Source organism: Bufo bufo, chromosome 2, assembly GCF_905171765.1.
Source record: "Bufo bufo chromosome 2, aBufBuf1.1, whole genome shotgun sequence".
In the NCBI taxonomy this organism is placed as follows: Eukaryota; Metazoa; Chordata; class Amphibia; order Anura; family Bufonidae; genus Bufo; species Bufo bufo.
This window is the reverse complement of record NC_053390.1, coordinates 29,380,985-29,389,787: the sequence shown is the minus strand read 5'-3', so window position 1 is coordinate 29,389,787 and position 8,803 is coordinate 29,380,985.

The following is an 8,803-nucleotide window of genomic DNA, read 5'->3' as shown; positions in this document are numbered from 1 at the left end:
GCTCTGGCAGTGCAGCAGATACTGGGCAGGTCCTGGTCGGTAGTCAGGGCCCTTGTTCTCTCTGGAGAGCTCAGACATGTCACCTCTGGAGATTCTCCTCCATTACACACAAGGAATCCTTCTCCGCTTAGTATGATGGGGGGAGTAGTAGTGGATGAGAGAATCTGCTCCGTTTGAATGAGGTTTTCACTGCCAGGAGTAGAAATGAGCGAATCGACTTCGGATGAAACATTCTGAGTTCGGGAAAAGGTTTTTAACAGTAGAAATACATTTTTGAAGTTATTACCTGAAGTCTCGCGAGACTTTGAGAAGTCATAGCTTCGACTCAGCAAATACATTCTAATACTCCGCTCCTCAGCTTAGAATGATGGGGGGAAAGTAGTGAGGATAGTGGGGGTTGTCATTATTCAGTGGCCCCTGACTGTCCTGAGCTCAGCTCTCTCCAGTTTCTTCTCTAGGAGTTCTGAACACAGCCCAGAGGTGGGACCTGCATCTATCAGATATTTATCTCCTCTGGAACCACCTGGAATCCATGTGATGGGGGCACTGAGAAGCGGTGCCCCTCCAGGCTCAGGAAGTGCGGTTCTGGAGGTGACATCTGGTCTTGTCCCCTGGATGATTTCCTCTCCTCTTCTCATAAAGGCGCCTGCAGTATTAGAAGCCTCCAGTTCTCTCCTCTTCTCCTGAATGACCACCAAGGATGGACAGGAAGGAGATCAGCAGAAGAATATATGCTTGTGGGACGCAGGGAAGGGGAGATACGGAGAGCTCCTTGTAGGAACCAAATAGCAGCGCTGTGTTTGGTCTCCAAATGCACCAGCGATCCAGGCGGAACCATCTCCCTATGACCTTCCAGTGAGGAGCCATGATCCATAATGGTTTTTGGATTTCTAGTAAACCAGAAGACCCCTCTCCAGAGAATGTCCCAAACTGCGGATGAAAGCCATATGCACCAAAAAATGGTGACATATCAGAGGACTCCTGGCGAAGGTTATTTAAAGCAAACTCAGCAAGGGACAAAAATAAATACCAATCCTCCTGATTCTCTGCCAAAAAACAGCGCAGATATGTCTCCAGATTCTGATTGACGCGTTCGGTCTGACCATTCAACTGCGGGTGAAAAGCAGAAGAGAACGACAACCGAATCCCCAAGCGAGAACAAAAGGCTTTCCAGAATCTGGAAACAAATTGCGTGCCCCTATCAGAAACGATGTCTGAAGGAATGCCATGCAATTTAACAATATGATCAACAAATGCTTGCGCCAACGTCTTAGCATTGGTTAACCCAGGAAAGGGAATGAAATGCGCCATTTTGCTAAAATCACAGTCTTCCCCGAGGAACGAGGCAGGTCCGTAATGAAGTCCATGGACAGATGCGTCCAAGGACGGGAAGGAATGGGTAACGGGAGGAGAGAACCCGATGGCCGTGAATGAGGGACCTTGGCACGAGCGCAGGTCTCGCAGGCTGCCACAAAACCCTCAACCGTCTTACGAAGAGCCGGCCACCAGAACCTCCGAGCAATGAGATCCACTGTGGCTCTACTCCCTGGGTGCCCAGCAAGGACCGTATCGTGGTGCCCCTTAAAAACCTTGTGTCGTAAAGCGAGAGGCACAAACAACCTCCCAGGGGGACAAAGATCAGGAGCCTCTGCCTGGGCTGCCTGAACCTCTGCCTCCAAATCTGGATAAAGAGCAGAGACGACCACCCCTTCAGCCAAAATGGGACCCGGGTCTTCAAAGTTCCCCCCTCCCGGAAAAAAACGTGACAGGGCATCCGCCTTCACATTTTTAACCGCAGGGCGGAAAGTAACAACAGAATTAAACCTAGAGAAGAACAAAGACCATCTGGCCTGTCTCGGGTTCAGACGCTTGGCCGATTCCAAGTAGGCCAGATTCTTATGGTCGGTAAACACGGTAATAGGGTGTCTGGCTCCCTCTAACCAATGGCGCCATTCCTCAAAAGCTAATTTGATGGCCAACAACTCCCTATCTCCCACATCGTAATTTCTCTCTGCAGAGGAGAGTTTCCTTGAGAAAAAGGCACACTGTCGCCATTTGGCAGGAGAGGAACCCTGAGATAAGACCGCACCCACACCCACCTCAGAAGCATCCACCTCAACAATAAAAGGTAGAGAGACATCAGGTTGTACCAAAATGGGAGCGGAAGCAAAACTCTCTGATACTAGAAAAGGCTTTAAGTGCATCTACCGACCACGAGGAAAAATCTACCCCCTTTTTAGTCATATCAGTGAGTGGCTTAGCAACAGAGGAATAATTCAAAATGAACTTTCCGTAATAATTGGCAAAACCCAAAAACTGCATCAGCGCTTTCTGATTCTCAGGAAGCTCCCAATCAAGCACAGCGCGGACCTTCTCGAGGTCCATGCGAATACCAGAAGCGGAGAGAAGAAAACCAATAAATTGAATCTCCGGAACCGCAAACACACATTTTTCCAGTTTAGCGTACAATTTATTCTCCCGCAGAATCAGCAAGACCTGACGTAGGTGGTCTCGATGATTCTTGAAATCAGGAGAAAAAATCAAAATGTCATCTAGATACACCAGTACAAATTTCCCCATTAAATGATAAAAAATGCTGTTCACAAAATGTTGGAAGACAGCCAGAGCATTCATCAAACCAAAGGGCATAACCAAATTCTCGAAATGACCCTCAGGGGTATTGAAGGCCGTCTTCCATTCGTCCCCTTCCCTGACCCTGACTAGGTTGTATGCCCCTCTTAAATCCAACTTAGAAAAAACTTTAGCCCCAACGATCTGGTTAAACAGATCCGGGATCAGAGGAAGCGGATATGGGTCACGAATTGTGATATGGTTCAGCTCCCTGAAATCCAGACAAGGTCTTAAAGAATCATCTTTTTTCTTAACAAAAAAAACCCCAGTGGCAACAGGTGACTTCGAGGGTCGGATGTGTCCCTTTCTCAGGCTCTCAGAGATATAAGTACGCATAGCGACTCTTTCAGGTTGGGAGAGATTGTATAAACGTGATTTTGGCAGCTTGGCGCCTTGGATGAGATTAATAGGGCACTCCCGGTGAGGGGGCAACTCCTGGACACCACTCTCGGAAAACACATCCGAAAATTCAGAGAGAAAAGATGGTACAATCTTTGTAGAAACCTCTGAAAGAGACGCCGTGAGGCGATTCTCTCTGCAAAACTCACTCCAACCATTTATTTGCCTTGCTTGCCAATCAATGGTGGGGTTATGTTTAGTGAGCCAGGGTAGCCCCAACACTAGAGGAGTAGGTAATCCACTTAGGACGAAACACGACATATCCTCAACATGAGCGTCACCCACAGTCAAACGGATATTGTGAACTATGCCCTTTAACGATCTTTGAGAAAGTGGAGCGGAATCGATAGCAAAAACAGGTATATCCTTTTCCAAAGTGCATATCTGGAAACCATGCGTTATTGAAAATTGATTATCAATGAGATTGACAGCTGCTCCACTATCTACAAAAATCTCACAAACAATGTTCTTGCTGTCTAGCGCCACCATGGCAGGTAGAAGAAAATGGGTACTACAAGTAAACGGCAAACCTTCAATTTCCGCATCAACCTTGCCAATAGTAGCAAATGGAAAGTTTTTAGAGGATTTTTTCTTTTATTACCCTTAGAAAACTCCATGAATCTCCTAGAGGGGCAAACATTAGCCAAATGATTTATACCCCCACAACAGAAACAAACCCTCCTCTGAGAGCTGAATCCTCTACTATCAGAGGCAAGCAAACCCAGCTGCATGGCCTCCTCCTCAGAGGGGATTGAGAGAGACTGAGACCCCTGCGCACTGAATGAGACAGTCCCACTGTCCTTGGGCTGAATATGACAGGAAGGAGTAGCCTCCTCTCTCTCTCTCTAAGACGCCTGTCAATACGAACAGCTAGAGACATGGCAGACTCTAACGAGGCTGGTCTCTCATGAAAAGCAAATGCATCTTTCAATCTTTCTAAAAGACCATGGCAAAATTTACTTCGGAGTGCAGCATCATTCCAACTAGTATCAGCTGCCCATCTCCGAAATTCAGAACAATATATCTCTGCGGACTGTTTACCCTGGCATAAAAGACGCAGTTTAGATTCAGCCAGAGCAATACGATCCGGGTCATTATATATCTGCCCCAGGGCTACAAAAAATTCATCCACCGATCGGAGGGGCCGTGCCCCGACCGGCAGCGAAAAGGCCCAAGACTGAGCATTATTCCTGAGCAGCGAGATGATGATCCCCACCCTCTGCTCCTCATCACTAGAGGAATGGGGAAGTAGGCGAAAATGGAGTTTGCAAGCCTTTCTAAAGCGAACAAAATTCTCACTACCCCCGGAGAATGTATCCGGAAGCGAGATCTTAGGCTCGGAACAAACTCCATGAACGCAAGCAGAACCGGTCACCTGAAACTGAGACACAGTATTACGGAGATCTGCTACCTCCAGTGAAAGATCTTGCATGCGGTCAATCAAGGCTGAAACCGGATCCATGCTTAAGACGGTTATGGCGGTTTATAATGTCACGGATGGTGTTGCAGAAAGCTGGAACTTATAAATAAACATCCGACTGGCTTGATCCCAAATTAAGGAGCATATGGGTGAGCCCTATAAAACCCTTAGAGCTCTCCCTGACTTCTATGCCCATGCAAAGATCTTTATGGTAGACTATTGCATGTCCACGTACCTTATACTATCTGACACCTGAAAACCCTATAATAGTGAGGGGACACGACCACCGGCTCCCTGCACTTAATACGGCCTGCACTTAATACGGACGGAGTCAGGGTCACCTACAATCAAGCCAGCAAGTAAACACAAATAAAGGAAACAGACTTATCTGAGGAATCGGGAGAAGGAGCATCCAGCAGTGAACAACTCATCCAGGAAGAAGTATAAACCGCAAAGTGAGGCAGTATGGGAGGGAACATAAAGGGAGACAATCAGTGCAAATAGATGACAGCTGGGAGAAGGAAAGGAGATGACAAAGTGAAACCAAAACAAAGAACTTCATGCAAGAGGTAGCGAAGAATGTCTAACAGACCTTCTCACAGAGCTGGCAGTGACAGCGTCCTCCTATCAGTGTGCCTGCACCGACTGCAGACCGGTACGGCGCAGGCGCGAGATTTAGAACGCAGAAAGGCCCAGCCAGAGGAGGAGAGCGCTCACTGGCCCTGTCAATCAACAAGAGGAGGGGGCGTTTTTTTGAAAGGAGGATGCGGCGGCTACCAGCAAGTAACCGCCCTACTTGCTGGTAGCCAGGTAATTAACATATTATAAAAGTGCGGTTTTGAAAGAAACTAGACAACAGATAAGGGTAAGAGCACTATATATTGAATAATCGCACTATAAGGATTTTAAATAGCCCAAAAATGAAAAATGACTTTTGGGGAGTGACAGAAGCCCTTTAAACCTTTGCCCCTCTAATTTAAAACTATGTCCTCGTGTAGCAGTTTTTCTTCTTTTAAATATTCTCTCCTCTTTTACCTTGTTGATTCCCTTTATGTATTTAAAAGTTTCTATCATGTCCCCTCTGTCTCGTCTTTCTTCCAAGCTATACATGTTAAGGTCCTTTAATCTTTCCTGGTAAGTTTTATCCTGCAATCCATGTACTAGTTTAGTAGCTCTTCTCTGAACTCTCTCCAAAGTATCAATATCCTTCTGGAGATATGGTCTCCAGTACTGTGCACACAAATGAGGTCTCACTAGTGCTCTGTAGAGCGAGCGGCATGAGCACCTCCCTCTTTCTACTGGTAATGCCTCTCCCTATACACCCAAGCATTCTGCTATCATTTCCTGCTGCTCTATGACATTGTCTGCCTACCTTTAAGTCTTCTAAAGTAATGACCCCTAAATCCCTTTCCTCAGATACTGAGGTTAGGACTGTATCACTGATTTTATATTCTGCTCTTGGGTTTTTACGCCCCAGGTGCATTATCTTGCACTTATCAACATAAAATTTTAATTGCCAGATTTTTGACCATTCCTCAAGGAACATCAACCCTGTCACAAATCTTTGTGTCATCAGCAAAAAGAAACACCTTACCATCGAGGCCTTCTGCAATTTCGCTGATAAAGATATTAAACAATATGGGTCCCAGAACAGATCCCTGAGGTACCCCACTGGTAACAAGACCATGGTCTGAATATGGGAGTCCAAGCCTAAAGACTGCAATTTATTTATAAGCCTTCTATGTGGGACAGTATCAAAAGCCTTACTTAAGTCTAGATAAGCGATGTCTACTGCACCTCCGCCATCTATTATTTTAGTCACCCAATCAAAAAAATCAATAAGATTAGTTTGACATGATCTCCCTGAAGTAAACCCATGCTGTTTTTCATCTTTCAATCCATGGGATTTTAGATGTTCCACAATCCTCTCCTTAAGTATGGTTTCCATTAATTTCCCCACTATTGATGTCAGGCTTACTGGCCTATAGTTGCCCAATTCCGCCCTACTACCTTTTTTATGTGAATGGGCACAACATTTGCTAATTTCCAATCTTCTGGGACGACTCCTGTTACCAGTGATTGGTTAAATAAATCTGTTAATGGTTTTGCTAGTTCACCGCTAAGCTCTTTAATAGCTTTGGGTGTATTCCATCAGGCCCCTGTGACTTATTTGTATTAATTTTAGACAGTTGACTTAGAACCTCTTCCTCTGTAAAGACACATGCATCAAAAGATTCATTAGTCTTCCTTCCTAACTGAGGTCCTTTTCCTTCATTTTCCTTTGTGCCTATCTGTTGCCTTCAATTGTGCCACTTTTAAGTAGTCCCATTTCTCCTGGACTCCATTGAAACTGTTCCAATCTGATAGGGACTCGTATACCACTAAGCTAATTTTAGAAAAGTCAGTTTTTCTAAAATCTAAAACTTTTGTTTTTGTGTGGTGTGACTCAGTCACTGTACTTATAGTAAACCACACTGACTGGTGATTACTAGATCCTAAGCTTTCCCCTACAGTAATATCAGATACCAAATTCCCATTTGTAAATACTAAATCTAAAATGGCCTCCTTCCGGGTTGGCTCCTCCACTACTTGCTGTAGAGATAATCCCAGTAGGGAATTTAGAATATCTGTACTCCTGGCAGAACTAGCTATTTTGGTTTTCCAGTTTACATCAGGAAGATTAAAGTCTCCCATAATGATAACTTCCCCTTTCAATGTCATTTTAGCTATTTCCTCAACTAGTAGATCATCTAATTCTTTGACTTGGCTAGGTGGTCTATATATCACACCTACATGAGTTACCTTATGATTATCAAGCTGCAAGGTAACCCAAACTGACTCTAAATTGGTCTCGCTAACTTGTATTAAATTAGATTTCCCCCCTTTCTTGCCTCCTCTGTCTTTCCTATATAGAGAGAACCCTGGTATTGTTATATCCCAGTCATTGAACCATGTCTCAGTAACAGCCACTAAATCCATATTCTCAGATGCCATTATAGACTCAAGTTCATTGATCTTATTCCCTAAACTGCGAGCATTTGTAGACAAGACTCTGAGCTTGTCATTTCTTAACCTCTGTGCTACTGGCATCTTCTGGCATTGTTCCGGGGGGCAGTCGGACTGCTGGATTATCACCCTTCCCCCCCCCCCTTTCCTAGTTTAAATGCTCCTTAGCAAATACTTTCAACTGTTCACTGAGGACATTCGTTCCCTTGAGAGAAAGATGCAAACCATCTTTCTTGTACAGTTCTTTTCCATTCCAACGAGAGCTAAAATGAGACACAAAGCCAAACCCTTGGTTTAGACACCATTCACCAAGCCATACATTGAATTCCTTAATGCGCATCTTCCTGTCATGCTGAAGGTTATGCACAGGCAAAACTGCAGAGAATGAAACAGTTGATGCAACCTCCCGTATTTCATTTCCAAGTGTGTGAAAAGCTTCCTTCACCTTTGAAACCTCATTGCAAGCCAGATCATTTGTCCCAATATGGACAATAACATCCACCTCCCTTTCCTGCTTTGCTTGCCTAACAATATTAAGGATACGTCGTCTATCCCTGCTGGCGGTAGCACCAGGGAGACATCTCACAACACCATTTTCCTCAAACTTCACACCTCTTATGATGGAATCGCCCACCAATAGCTGCTTACTTATCAGTCCTCACCTTCTCCTTTTTGTCTTTGGCTGCAGTCTTGCATACTTTAGGCATGGGAGATGATTGTTCCTCACCCACTGTGCCTGAGCCATCCTCCATGTTGCTCTTGCGCTCTGAAAGTGCTGCAAATGAATTATGGAGAGCCACAGACTGTGGGACTTGTCTTCTATCCACAACTCTCAGTCTACCAGAACCTGCAGTAACCCATCTTCCATTTCTAGGGGGCCGCAGTGGCATTGCACTGTTCCCAGCCTGAGTATGTTTAACAATTAATTTACAAATCTCAGATTTCAAAAATGCAATTTCCTGCTGCATTATGGAGAGCTGTCTACAGATCAGACAGTATCCAAACCTCCGAAGAGTGGAACCTGAAATAAAAGCACAACAATTCCTGCACAGAACCAGGTCTGCCATTTTAAAGAGGGGAAAGATTTTAAACAAACAAATCTTACTTTTTTAGATTGTATCCACCTCCAGATTACCTCCTGAGTATCTCCTGAATATCTCCAATGCACTTATAAAAGCAGCACTTTGAGAATGCAGCAAGCTATAATTTAGCACGCTAATACTATGTGGCTATATATACACACACTCCAACAAAAGCTCCTCCCCCAACAACAAATTTAACATCTTAATCACCTATGCTCATTTGCAATCAGACAATAGTGAGAACCTGTCTAACAAATTCCTTACC